At 38.3% G+C, this 12,753-nt stretch overlaps 1 protein-coding gene across 28 annotated transcripts in view; it reads left to right on the forward strand.

Annotated features, from left to right (window-relative positions):
* Positions 1 to 12,753, forward strand: part of SLC8A1 (solute carrier family 8 member A1) — a 439,650-nt gene that overhangs the window by 309,493 nt on the left and 117,404 nt on the right. The gene's annotated exons all lie outside the window — the stretch shown is intronic.

Consider the following 12,753-nt stretch of genomic DNA (forward strand, 5'->3'; position numbering starts at 1 on the left):
TTGTGAAGACATTTCATAGAACATCTTGTGCCATTTTAAAGGAGAGTTTTTATATTTGTTTATGTCATGGGAGGTATCCAAAATATAACATGAAGTGAAAAATCATGACACCAAATTTCATTTATACACACCCACACATACGTACACACATAATGTGGTCCAAATTATGCAATTGTGTATTTTAAAAGCTAAAAGCAAACATTTTAAAATGTTAAATGGTAATCTCTAGTGGCAGGCTTATGGGTGATTATTATTTCTTTTCCTTCATTTCTGCATTTGTCAGATTCTCAACACTGAATAAGTATGATGTTAACAAGCAGGAAAAACACTTTTAGAAAAATAACACAAAAATGATCTGAAAGCAATTTATATTATTTGAATTGTATTTAGTGTAAAAGAGCCCATGAAGCACAGACTGGCTAATACTAACTTGTTCATTCTGCCAATTTATGATGTTTCACATGAATAGGGTCAGAATCAAGTTTTGCCTAGGTTATCAGGGAAGGCAAATGCCAAAGATATACACTGAAAATTTGATTTTAAAAAGTCTGTGGTATTGATTTCTACTAACCTACCCCTTGATACTAGTTTTACTGAAATGCTTTAGTACCTAGTCCCTTTCTTCCTTGTGTTCTGTAACAGTAATTATGATATAACCATTACTGATTGAGTGCCTCCTGTGTGCCATGTCCTGTTCTGTTTTCCCATATAATCCCCTGAACAACCTCATGATATAGATGTAATTATTTTATTTTTACTGATGAGGAAACTAAGGCATAGATTAATTCATTTGCACGAGTTACAGGCAGTTCAATCCCAAGAGTCTCAGTTCTTAACACAGTATTGCTCGTGGTCATAGTAGACCTAGTTAATATTCATTTAGCGCTTAATATAGGCCAGGCTCGGGCTTCCCTGGTGGCGCAGTGGTTGAGAGTCCGCCTGCCGATGCAGGGGACACGGGTTCGTGCCCCGGTCCGGGAGGATCCCACATGCCGCAGAGCAGCTGGGCCCGTGAGCCATGGCCGCTGAGCCTGCGCGTCCGGAGCCTGTGCTCCGCAATGGGAGAGGCCACGGCAGTGAGAGGCCCGCGTACCACACACAAAAAAATAAATAAATATATATATATATATATGTGCATGCCAGGCTCTGTGTCAAGCACCTTATATATGTTATCACGATTTATTTGCAGCAGTCAGAGATAAATACCATTTTTATAACCCATTTACAGCACAGGAGCCTTAGGAAGAGGAAGTAACTCACACAGGTTCATATAGTAAATGACAGAATAAGAATTTTGCAACCTGAGTCCCTTTCCTAAGACAGCATTTTAGGAGGTCGTTTTTCCCCACCAGTATTGTGGAACCACTCAGAGCCATGGTCATGGTTACAGGGACCTGATTAGTCTTAATAATTCTGTTATTTATGGAAATAAATTAACATTGGAATTAGCTTAATAGACTTCCTGGAGAGCTTTCTTCATAACACCTTCAGGATAAAGAAACCTGAACCCAATTTGTCGTTCCAACCTTATACCCACTGGGTAAGTAAATTTTTTTTTTTTTTTTCTGTAAACCATAGGCCTCCACTGTGAAATACAAAACTAAAATCCAAACATATTTATAGAATAGATAGTGTCAGGGAGAATAAAAATTTTCCTCTACCCTTCTAGGTTCTTCTGGCTCGTCTAAGAATTAAATTGACATGAGACAAATTAACAGGAGAAAAGCAAATTTAATTTCATACATACAGGAACCCAACATGCATGAGAGGGTCAGAGATCCCGTATACATGAGAGGTTCAGAAGCAGAAAGGTTAAATGAGATAAATGCCATCCTGAACTAAGGAATAGGAGCGGGACCTGGGACTTCCAAGGTCAGGAGGGTCATTCATAGGGCTGTTAGGAGAAGAACAGATGTTTGGTAATTAGATGTTTGCCCTGCCACACACAAAATGCCACTTAGATAAAAGTTATCTCTGGTAATAACTCTTTTTCTGGGAAAAATCGCCAATTTAATTTCTTCTAGGTAGTTAATGGAGGGACAGTAGTTTCCTCTTGAGTCCACAGGGTCTTGATTGGCTTTAGCTCAAAATAATCCTCATGCAACAGTGGGGAGGCTCATTCTGAACCCCTACAATAGTATGAAGACATAAGAATTGATTGCTTAATCTAATGTAGAATACCAACAAAATATTAGACATGGAATAGAAATGTGAGATACAAAAATCAGCATTAATTCATTAATTATCGATTTATTTTAGTTATGTTCAAGAAAATTCCTGGCATCCTGTCTTTCAGAATATTTTATACAAATGCATGCAGAGAGAGATTGATTTGCCATTGAATATTTTGTGGCTTTGCAGAAAGGGAGGGAAGGAAGGAAAAGAGGAAGAGGATATGAATTAAAAACCTTAAGAAAGCCCAGCTTTATTTCTTGGTGTTCTATTTTTAAAGCTGGCCTCTTTTGGATAGAGATGCTTTCAGCATAATCTAGCTGCTGTCCTATAATATTCTAAGAGTGAAATCTTTCCATTGCTTTCCAGGGAAACTCTTTACTTTGAACAAAAGAATCTTGACAAAGGAGGAAGGACCAAAGGTATAAGTAATCTCTGGGGAGAGTCTAATGACAACCCAGGAATGTTGAAAATGTTCAAGATGAAGAGAGCTTTTGAAAAGAATGGAAAACCAACTGTTTCTTTGAAATTCAACAGCAGCAATTTCATCTAATTTCAAATTCTTATAAAGGGTAGTGGCAAATTGAGGGCTTAACAGAAGTTTCTAAAACTGAACTAAAATGTTTATGTGTTCAGTTTGTAGAAAAGATACTCAGTGCCCCAATGTACTCCTAAACATTATCCTCAACTTTGAGGAATTTGTTAAAACAACTTCTTCTAGAGAATTTGACCTTTTTTGTTCCCTTTAAGGAATACAGTGAAGAGCTCAGATTACAGACGGTCCTAACAAATTAAGGAATCGGTTTAAAAGTTGGTGAGAGGGCTTCCCTGGTGGCGCAGTGGTTGGGAGTCCGCCTGCCGATGCAGGGGACACGGGTTCGTGCCCTGGTCCGGGAAGATCCCACATGCCGCGGAGCGACTGGGCCCGTGAGCCATGGCTGCTGGGCCTGCGCGTCCGGAGCCTGTGCTCCGCAATGGGAGAGGCCACGGCAGTGAGAGGCCCGCATACCGCAAAAAAAAAAAAAAAAAAAAAAAAAAAAGTTGGTGAGAATCCTCCATCGTTTTGTTTAAAGTGCCTCTCCCATGGAACTTGCACAATGTCAGTATTATTAAACAATAAGACTAAGATCCACTTTGCTGTATTTCAACATGGCGCCCAATGCTTGATCCACTTTGTTTTTCACTAAATTGACAAATCGTCTCAGCGCAGTGTGCACATGTAGGTAACAAACCCAGGATCCTTATTAATGTAGCCTTCTTAAGACTGAAGTGTATTAGCTGCAGGGAAATAAGGCAATGGTAAGGTATAAATTTTATACATCACAAAATTATGGACATTTAAAAATACATCCGTATCATTTTCTCTTAGCAAACTTTACTCTTGTGATTTCCATATTAGCATACTATCATAGGATAGAACCTTTTGGGGAGGGTGGTGGCTTCCAGAGTTCCCTGCATATTACTTATTGGAACAATAACTCTAGGATCTCTGCAGTGTCTCTTTCAGGTGGTCAACCAGCATGTCTTCTAGGGATGGGAAGGTAGCTCTAAAGCTGACAACTGATTGCCAAAAAGAGAGAGATCGAAAAGGAATTACACTTGTTCCTATTTTGCATTTGAACAAATGAATTGGTTGCCATTCAGATTCAAAAGCAAGCAGAGGAAAATAAAATAGAGCAAGGTTCTGCTGGAAAATCCCTACTCGAGTGCTCTGTGAGACTGCCCTCTGGTATGCCCCAGAGAACAGCAGGATTTTAGCTGTCCCTGCTCCTTGCTCTGCTTGAAGCAATGATTTCAATTACCACTTGATAATGCAAAGAGATCAGTGCACAGTGCATGGATGACAAGTCCTCCTGGAGAATTACTTTGGTTCAGCTACTTTAGCAACTCTCACTTCAGAGTCTATTTAAATTAAATAATAGTACCATCCGGATTTGTCAGGCTCTGCTTCATACCAGGAGCTCCAGGAAAAGTACAACTTCTGTCCCCTTTGTGTATCCAGCTAACGTGGTGAGTGGACACCTGTCAGGGCTGGGACTGGGAAGCTAACCAGTATTTCTCTTTATTTAATTGTAGTTGATTTAGAAACTTGTGTTCGTTTCTGGTATACAGCAAAGTGATTCAGTTATATATATACATGTATTCTTTTCCAGATTCTTTTCTGTTATAGTGTATTATAAGATATTGAATATAGTTCCCTGTGCTACACAGTAGAAACTTGTTGTTTATTTTATATATAGTAGTTTGAATCTTCTAATCCCAAACTCCTAATTTATACCTCCCCCCTTTTCCCCTTTGGTAACCATCAGTTTGTTTTCTATATCTGTGAGTCTGTTTCTGTTTTATAAATAAGTTCATTTGTATCATATCTTACATTCCACATATAAGTGATATCACATGATATTTGTCTCTGTCTGACTTACTTCACTTAGTATGATATTCTCCAGGTCCACCCATGTTGTTGCAAAGGGCAATATTTCATTCTTTTTTATGGCTGAGTAATATTCCATTGTATATACATCTTCCTTATCCATTCATCTGTCAATGGACATTTAGGTTGCTACCATGTCTTGGCTATTGTAAATAGTGCTGCTATAAATATTGGGGTGCATGTATCTTTTCAAGATAGAATTTTCTCTGGATATATGCCAGTACTTCTTATGTGTTTTGCATCTTTAAGTTTGGAGTTCTGCACCTGGAAAGCCCATTATGTGAGATGTGGTCCCAAGCTACCTCTGAGAGTGAATTTAAGGGTATGGCCCATTACTCCATTGAGTATTTTCTGACCTCCACCTCTCACCTGCCAGCTGCCCCTTTGGGTGACTGGGTGAAGGAGCAAGTAAAAACTATAAAGTAAACCACTCCTTTTCAACTAGTAACAACTCTTCCTAACATCTTATAGTCCTTTGCAGAATGATTTTGCATGCATTATATTACTTGATCTTTGCAATCACGTGTGAAGTTTTATTATCCACAGTTGATGAATGATGACACCCATTATCTGATCATCACGACACTGTGAATATTATAGTCACTGCGAAGTGAGTTTCCTTATCCGCATTTGATAGATGATAACACTACGGTCTAGAAAGATGCCAGAACTGGCCCACATCTCTCAGCTAGAAAGTGACAGAGTCAAGATACAAATCCAGGGTAATCTGAGTCCTAGTTTGGTGCCCTGGACAGTTCAATGAAGGAAACAGTAGATTTAAGTCATGATCTAGTCCCTGTTCTATGAGCATCTTAGAATGGAACCTTGAACAAATTCCCAAGTGAAGTCATGCCAAGAGTTCCTCACCAATAATCTGAAAAGGATGTAAAAGTGTTATTAGAAATAATATGAAAGGCAGTCTGTTCTTATCCTATTTAAAATGTTAATTGGGGGGGAATTGTTTTGGGTCACTTATGGAAAATGTTGAGAATATATGTGTTGGTCTTCTCTGACTGCCCCTTTCTTTCCCTAATCACCAAGCAACTCACAAAGTCAATTTCTGAAGAGAAAAAAAAGCTTAAAATGGGCCAGGAATTTAAGCCAAGTGATACAAAGGCAACACATAGCAAGCATATCTTTCCTTGTTGGTAGAGAGAAATCAATGCCGAAAAGACCACTGGAGAATGCCCTAGGTGATGTGAAGAGAGCTGTTTGCTTTGCAAGGGCAGCAGGCATAACCCACGATTAGAGTCCTTTCCTTTCCTTTTAAATGAATGCCATGAAGGAAATGCTGCTTCTGATTTTTTCGTAAGACTTTATACTCTGGGAAAAAGAAACCTGCCAAGGAAGCCAGGCCTGAGGTGACATCCACCAGAAATGCTTAGCCTGTCAAAGCACGACATCAACAGCCCTTGACCCTGAAGGAAGCAGTGCGTGTTCTGCCTGGGGAGAGGGACGGATTGAGGGGTGGCGGAGCTAGCCGTCACAGCAAGGGCGCTTAGCTTCAGGGCCATGCAGCACCCGAGTTTTCTGTTTGACAGTACTAACAAAATTTGAAACTTCTAACTGAAAATTCACTCTAAATATTCTCACAACCTTTTCTTACCCAAGGAAATGGCTTTTTCTGGACTACGATTGTATCCTGAAGTTTGTTTGTCGTTGCTGTTGTGTTTTGTAATAACAGCTTTATTGAGATATAATTCATATACCAGCGAATTCACCCATTTAAAATATGCAATTCAGTGAGTTTTATTATATTCTCAGAACTGTGCAACCATTGCTATAATATTTTCATCACCCTCAAACGAAATCCCATGCCCATTAGCAGTCACCCCCATTTATTCCCCAATCCCCAGCCCTAGGCAACCACTAATTTACTTCCTGTGTCTACGGATTTGCCTATTCTGGACTTTTCATATAAATAGAATCATACAATGTCTGAACATTTGTGTCTGGCTTCTTTCACTTTAGCATAATGTTTTCAAGGTTCATCCATGTCAAAGTACAGGGGAGGAAAAATAATTTTCCCTCTCCTCTTTAGAGTTCTTGGCTGAGACCATGTAATAAAAGACAGATTAACAAGAGAAAAACAAACAAGTTTCTTAACATGTGTACATGGGAGATACTCAGGGAAAAATGAGTCATTCTCTGAGGTGGCTTAAATGTAAGCTTGAATACTGTCTTAATAGGGCTCGGGGAGAGAGGATACTGGCTTCTTAGGGGAGAGTACATGATTTTTAGGAAAGATGAATGGACCCTTAGAAGAAAAGATGGGAGATATGACAGTTTGTGACAACGTTTGCCCTGTGTCCACTTCTAGTCTCCTCTCCTGTGATAAGAGTCACTTTCCCTGGTTGAGGAAATTCTCAGGGAGGGAATTTATGACATTTGAGCTCCTTTTGGAACATCTGTCTTTAGGCAGATGGGAGAGTTTCAGAGACAGCGTCTCCCTGCATTTGCTATTTTTACGTACCCGCAGCTCAAAATAATCAATATACCAAAGCAGTATGTTTGGGGTGACATATTACACTACTTTTTAGTAGCCTGTATCAGAATTTCATTCCTTTTTATTGCTGAATAATATTCCATTATGTGGATGTATCACATTTTGATTATCCATTCATCAGCTGACAGACATTTAGGTTGTTTCCAACTTGTGGCTATTATTAGTAATGCTGCTATAAACATTCATGTATAAGTTTTTGTGTAGACATATGTTTTGAAATCTCTTGAGTTCCACCTAGAAGTGGAATTGCTGGGTCATATGGTAACCTGATTTTAAAACTTCTGAGGAACTGCCAGACTTTTCCAAAGCCTCTATACCAGTTAACATTTCCACCAGCAGTGTAAGAGAGTTCCAGTTCCTCTACATTCTCCATACAACACATATTATTATCTGTTTTTCTGATTATAGCTATCTTGGTGGGGGTGAAGTGGCATCTCATTGTGGTTTTGATTTGCATTTCCCTGATGACAAATGATGCTGAGCATCTTCTCATGTACTTGTTGGCCGTCGGTTCACTTTCTTTGGAGAAAAGTCTGTTCAGATCCTTTGCCCATTTTAAGTTGGTTTATTTGTCTTTTTGAGTAAGAGGAGTTTATCCTGAAACTTTTAACATCAGGTGTACTGGGGATTCAATTTCAAACTTGCCTCACCTGATGACATCCCTCTATGATCAGAGAAATTGCCAGATCTTTTCCCTTCAGATGAGGTCGGTCCTGGGTCACTTCTTTCTTGAGTCTGAATGTGGTGGCTTCCGGGTGGAAAGTTTCCAGTTCCACAGACATGGCTTTTGACTGACATGGCTCAGAGGTTCTCTGAGAGAAAGAATATAAGACATTAATTACTGTCTTCTGTGGCAAATGAAACCCTTAGTTATTCTATTCTCCAAATAGAACCTCTGTTGTCTAAAAACCTAGCACCAGAATTCTTATCTCTCTGAGAAGGAAATCACTCTGCTACCCCGAGGCTTAAGGTGTTTTCTCATCTATAAGTATTAAGTTTGCTTGTGGAGACCAGCATTTCCTGAGAGGAGAAAACGACAACTTTATGTGCTCTCTATAATCCAGAAAAGAATACCAGTGAAGGACAAAGTTAAATGTCTCTCCCGTGCTTCAGCCTAGATTACTAATTAGATCTAAAATTTAATTTTGACCCTGACTTCCTCACAATGCTACCTATTCCTTATTTAATACATTCTTTTAAACATCAGGCCAGACATGCTGATTCTCCATTAGCCAGCAACCAGCCACATTATTAGAATCCCTTGAAAAACTTTTTAGAACTGTATTCGTGCCGAGGCCCCCAAACCAGAGAGATTCAGCTCACTGGTCTGGAGTGGGCCGAGCCCAGGCATGTAGAGTTTTCAAAGCTCCACACGTGATTCAAATGTGCAGACAGTTCCAAAATATAAGCCCAATTACCACCAGCCTCTTCATTTATTATCTGTAATAAAAGAACCCTTTATCCTGTCTAGATCAGCGCTTCTCAAACTTTGGCTTGCATCAGCACGATCTGGGGATCTTGATAAAATGCAGATCCAATTTGGTGGGTCTGGGGTGGGCCCTGAGACTCCACATTTCTGACAAGCGTCCAGGTGAAGCCAAGGCTGCTGGTCGGCTGCTCATATTCCTCAGACTTGGGGAGCCCTCGTGTGTTCATGGTGCTTTTCAGTTAATCCTAACACGACCTTTATCGCCTCAAGGATTTACCTTTTTATGACAGCCATCATCGAATATAATGTGTGCTGCACTCCTTTTAAAAATAGAATTGAAAATCTATCGTTGCTAATCCTGGTAGTTTGTTAACATAAAGATTAAACAATAAACCTGTATATTACTTCAAAATAATGATTCAGATCTTTTAAAGTGGTCATAAAACTACTGCACAGCTGAATGAATAAGGACTGCGTGGGTCACATAATTGAAAGATGTTGGTCTTTGGAGCCAGTTACAGGAGTCTCACTCTGTGACCTTGGAAGTTACTTAATTTCTCTCAGTCATTGTTTCCTCTGAATTGTACAAGTTGTAGAAGTCACTTCTAGGGCTGCTATGAAGATCGATCGGTGAACTAAGAAATGCGAAATGCCCATCAGTCCATTGACTCCTGAGTACACCTAAAAAGAGGCTAAATCTTAAAAATAAAATAAATTTTAAAAGAGACATTGTAGCATCTACATGTGTGAAATCCTCTCTAAAATCTTTTTTATTTTATGAGGATTTAGAAAGAGTCTCTTCTTTTTCATCCTCCAACCCTTTTCGTCACTTCTCCCAATATCAAGAGCAGTCTTAGGGAGACGAAACCACAGAAGGACCAATTGAGGCTGAAATTTGAAGAGACTGATACGACTTTGGCTTAATAATGAGAGATTAGAATGTATTTTGAAGAGATTTTCTTTTTTAGCTCCCACTAGTAACACCATCTCTTTCTCTTCTTTCTCACAGTTTACCTGAGTCACCACCTGATATAAGAACTCCTTACTAGAATGTTTGAAGATGTTTGGTCCTTTGAGACCCATCAGATAAGAGAGAGACTTGGAAATAAAGTATAGATGTGGGCTTAGTATCATCAAAGGAAAGGCACTGCAAAAATCAAAAGGAACAACCTGTGTTTTTCCACGAAATAAATTGATCTTTCTTAACCAAATGCTTTTTTTTTTTCTAGAAATGGATCCAAAATGTATATCAGTAAAACTTTTGGCCATCCTGAGAAATTATTTAATGTTTTAATGTTATCATGAGATTTGTAACTCGTTGCTAGTTTCTCGAAAACATAATTGTTATAGTATACTCTTCAACTTTAAAGTGATGTAAAAAAGATCAAGTGAGAAATTCTCCTTACCTTCTTCATCATAATTACGGTAGCTGAAAATTGCATGACACAGTTTTCTCTCTGTTCCTTATCAGTGTAATAATAGTGCAGGGGTTGTTGTTAAATGAAGGGCTGGGTCTGCCTGACTATTCCAATCTTGTTTTGGTTAACCTGTTAATTTAAAGAAATAACAACACTACTGTATTGCACAGGGAACTATACTAAATATCTTGTAATAACCTATAATGGGAAAGAATCTGAAAAAGACATGTTTATATATATGTATATACACACACAGACATATATATAAGGATCTGAAAAAGAATATATATATATGTATATATGTATAACTGAATCACTTTGCTGTACACTTGAAACTAACACAACATTGTAAATTAACTATACTTCAATTAAAAAAAAAGAAAGAACAACAGCTATCTGACTGCTTCCCATTGGTAAATGGAACCAAAGTACAACACAACATGAATCTGTGTTCTCAGAGAGAGGGAGTCTTTGGGACAGTGCAAAAGCCCTGTGAATGTGAGAATCGGTGTGGCAATGGGGGCAAACTGGAGGACCTTTAAGATCCCTTCAGTCCTTGAGATATAATTTCCACTGCAGAACTGTGAGGAACAGAGAGGTATTCTTCTGCTGATTATCAAGCTAGTGGAACTGCGTTCTTCACCAGATAAACGCCATCTCCTGTAACATCCCCAGTGATGGAAGAAGCAATGATAGTCCTTTTCCTGTATTAGTTAGGCTCTGGAAAGTGAGCAAAAGACATCCCAAGGATATGATCCTTTAAAATTTATATAGGTTAATTTCACCTTCTCCACCTTTACTAAGGGGAGAAATAGTTCTGTTCTGAAGCAAAAAATGAACATTACCAGTCCCTTCTGATTTTTGCCTCTTGATTCAGAGGCCTAATTCATAATGATTGACTTTATCTTGCCTCTTTAAATTGACTGAATTGTCCTTTAATAATCAAGTTTCCTATTAATAGCTTTACTTTGCAAGAGAAGCAAAATCAATATATAATTTAATGGCTCCTCCTGTCAAGGGCACTACTGATTGTATTACTAATGATTTTGAAATAATATGCCATTATGCAAATCCCATTCATTTTAGACATCTTTGCCAAGTACCTACGGAGGTACTGTTTTCTTTCCCTTCATAAGTTGAATTTCCAGTGTCATAGTTATCCAATACTGAAACGTTTTCTAAGGATTATGGTCCCAGTGAATAGTGATACTCTACTGATAAATTTTATGTGCTTATTTTATTATACAAACAAATTGGGTGGGACCCTATATTTCTCACATTCATCAGCTACTCAGAGTGTAGAAAATAAACCTATCATAGCAATAGCAGATTAAATTCACCAAGGATAAGAAACACTATGTTATTTGGGTTTTTCTATTTATTTGTGAGTAAATGGTCATGTTGCCCTTTGGGAATGAAACTGGGTGCCTTTCCTAAACAAATGCTCTCCCTATTAGCAAGACTACTACAATCATCTCCGCTGTGCTTTCTTTATTTCTACAATCTAATAACATATCAGATGTGAGATAGATTGGAAGTACAAGATGGAAAAAGATAAGTCAAATGTTTTAAAGTAATATATGCAAGAGCATTGCAACATGTACCCTACCATGAAGTGCCTTGATAATGAATTTGGGGCCACTGGGGCGAGAAGACGATAGCAGGGCCCTGCTAATGCCCACCAATGCTTTCCCACCCATGGTCATATTGTGCTGGTGACTTTAGCAGAGATGTACAAGTATAATTTATGATTATAAGGCAGTAAGATTGAAATTAATACCTAAAACACATAAGTTGGATGACAAAGAGGGTAGACGTTTGGCAGGTTTTTGAAGAGTAAATTTGATCTCACTTATAACGTCAAATTCAGTTCTGAAATTAAAAACACAGGCATCATCGTTTCTTACATCTTCTTGTGCTTTCTCTAACATTTTGTGTTTTTTGGATATTGAGGAATGATCAGATACCCTGGTGTAGTCAAAGCAGCCTGTATATATATATATATGTGTGTGTGTGTGTATATATATATATATATATATATATATACATATATATGTGCATATATATATATATGCACACACACACACATATATATATATATAAAGTAAATGGGTGAATTCCAGAAAAATAGTTCTAGAAGTTAGACAGGAACTGTTCACTGTACACATGTGGTTGGACTTTTGTCAGACTGTTGGTAGTTTTGTAAATATCTAATTGCTCTTAAAAAATGATTATTGCTTTAGTCATTGACAGCTGCTCATCTAGCCTTTGAGGACAGAGCTGGGATAGAAAGGCACCGTCATGCACCCCAACTCCTTAGTAGTGAGAAATGGGGATGTGAGCGCTATGGGGGATGTTCTTTAGCTGAGGAGCAGCGAGGAGGTTATGAGGCTCCCAAGAATCAGAAGCAATCATTTGATCTCACTTAGCATTAGGGGCTGGGAAACCCAGAGAATTAAAAGCAGCTTCTACCTTTATTCTCCTTCATACGAGAAAAGAAGACAGGTGCTCTTTGGCTTGCATAGGTCTAAATGAAACTTGAGGGCTTTGATCAATATTGAAAAAAAAAAGGTTATAGACTAATTTCCTTCCAGAAGACCTAGAAAATTCCACCAAAACTAAATAATGTCCATGACATTAAAACTGTGTGTCTTTAGAAACTCATTGTTTTAAAACCTTTAGTCAGAAATGTTCTTGGCCAATGGTACTGAACAAAAAAAATATTTTCAAGGACTAACAAGTGTTTGGGGGCTCTGAATAAGTTGTAATACCTGAAGTGATTAAGCCCTTATTAATT

This window comes from Kogia breviceps, chromosome 11 (genome assembly GCF_026419965.1).
Source record: "Kogia breviceps isolate mKogBre1 chromosome 11, mKogBre1 haplotype 1, whole genome shotgun sequence".
Taxonomy (NCBI): domain Eukaryota; kingdom Metazoa; phylum Chordata; class Mammalia; order Artiodactyla; family Physeteridae; genus Kogia; species Kogia breviceps.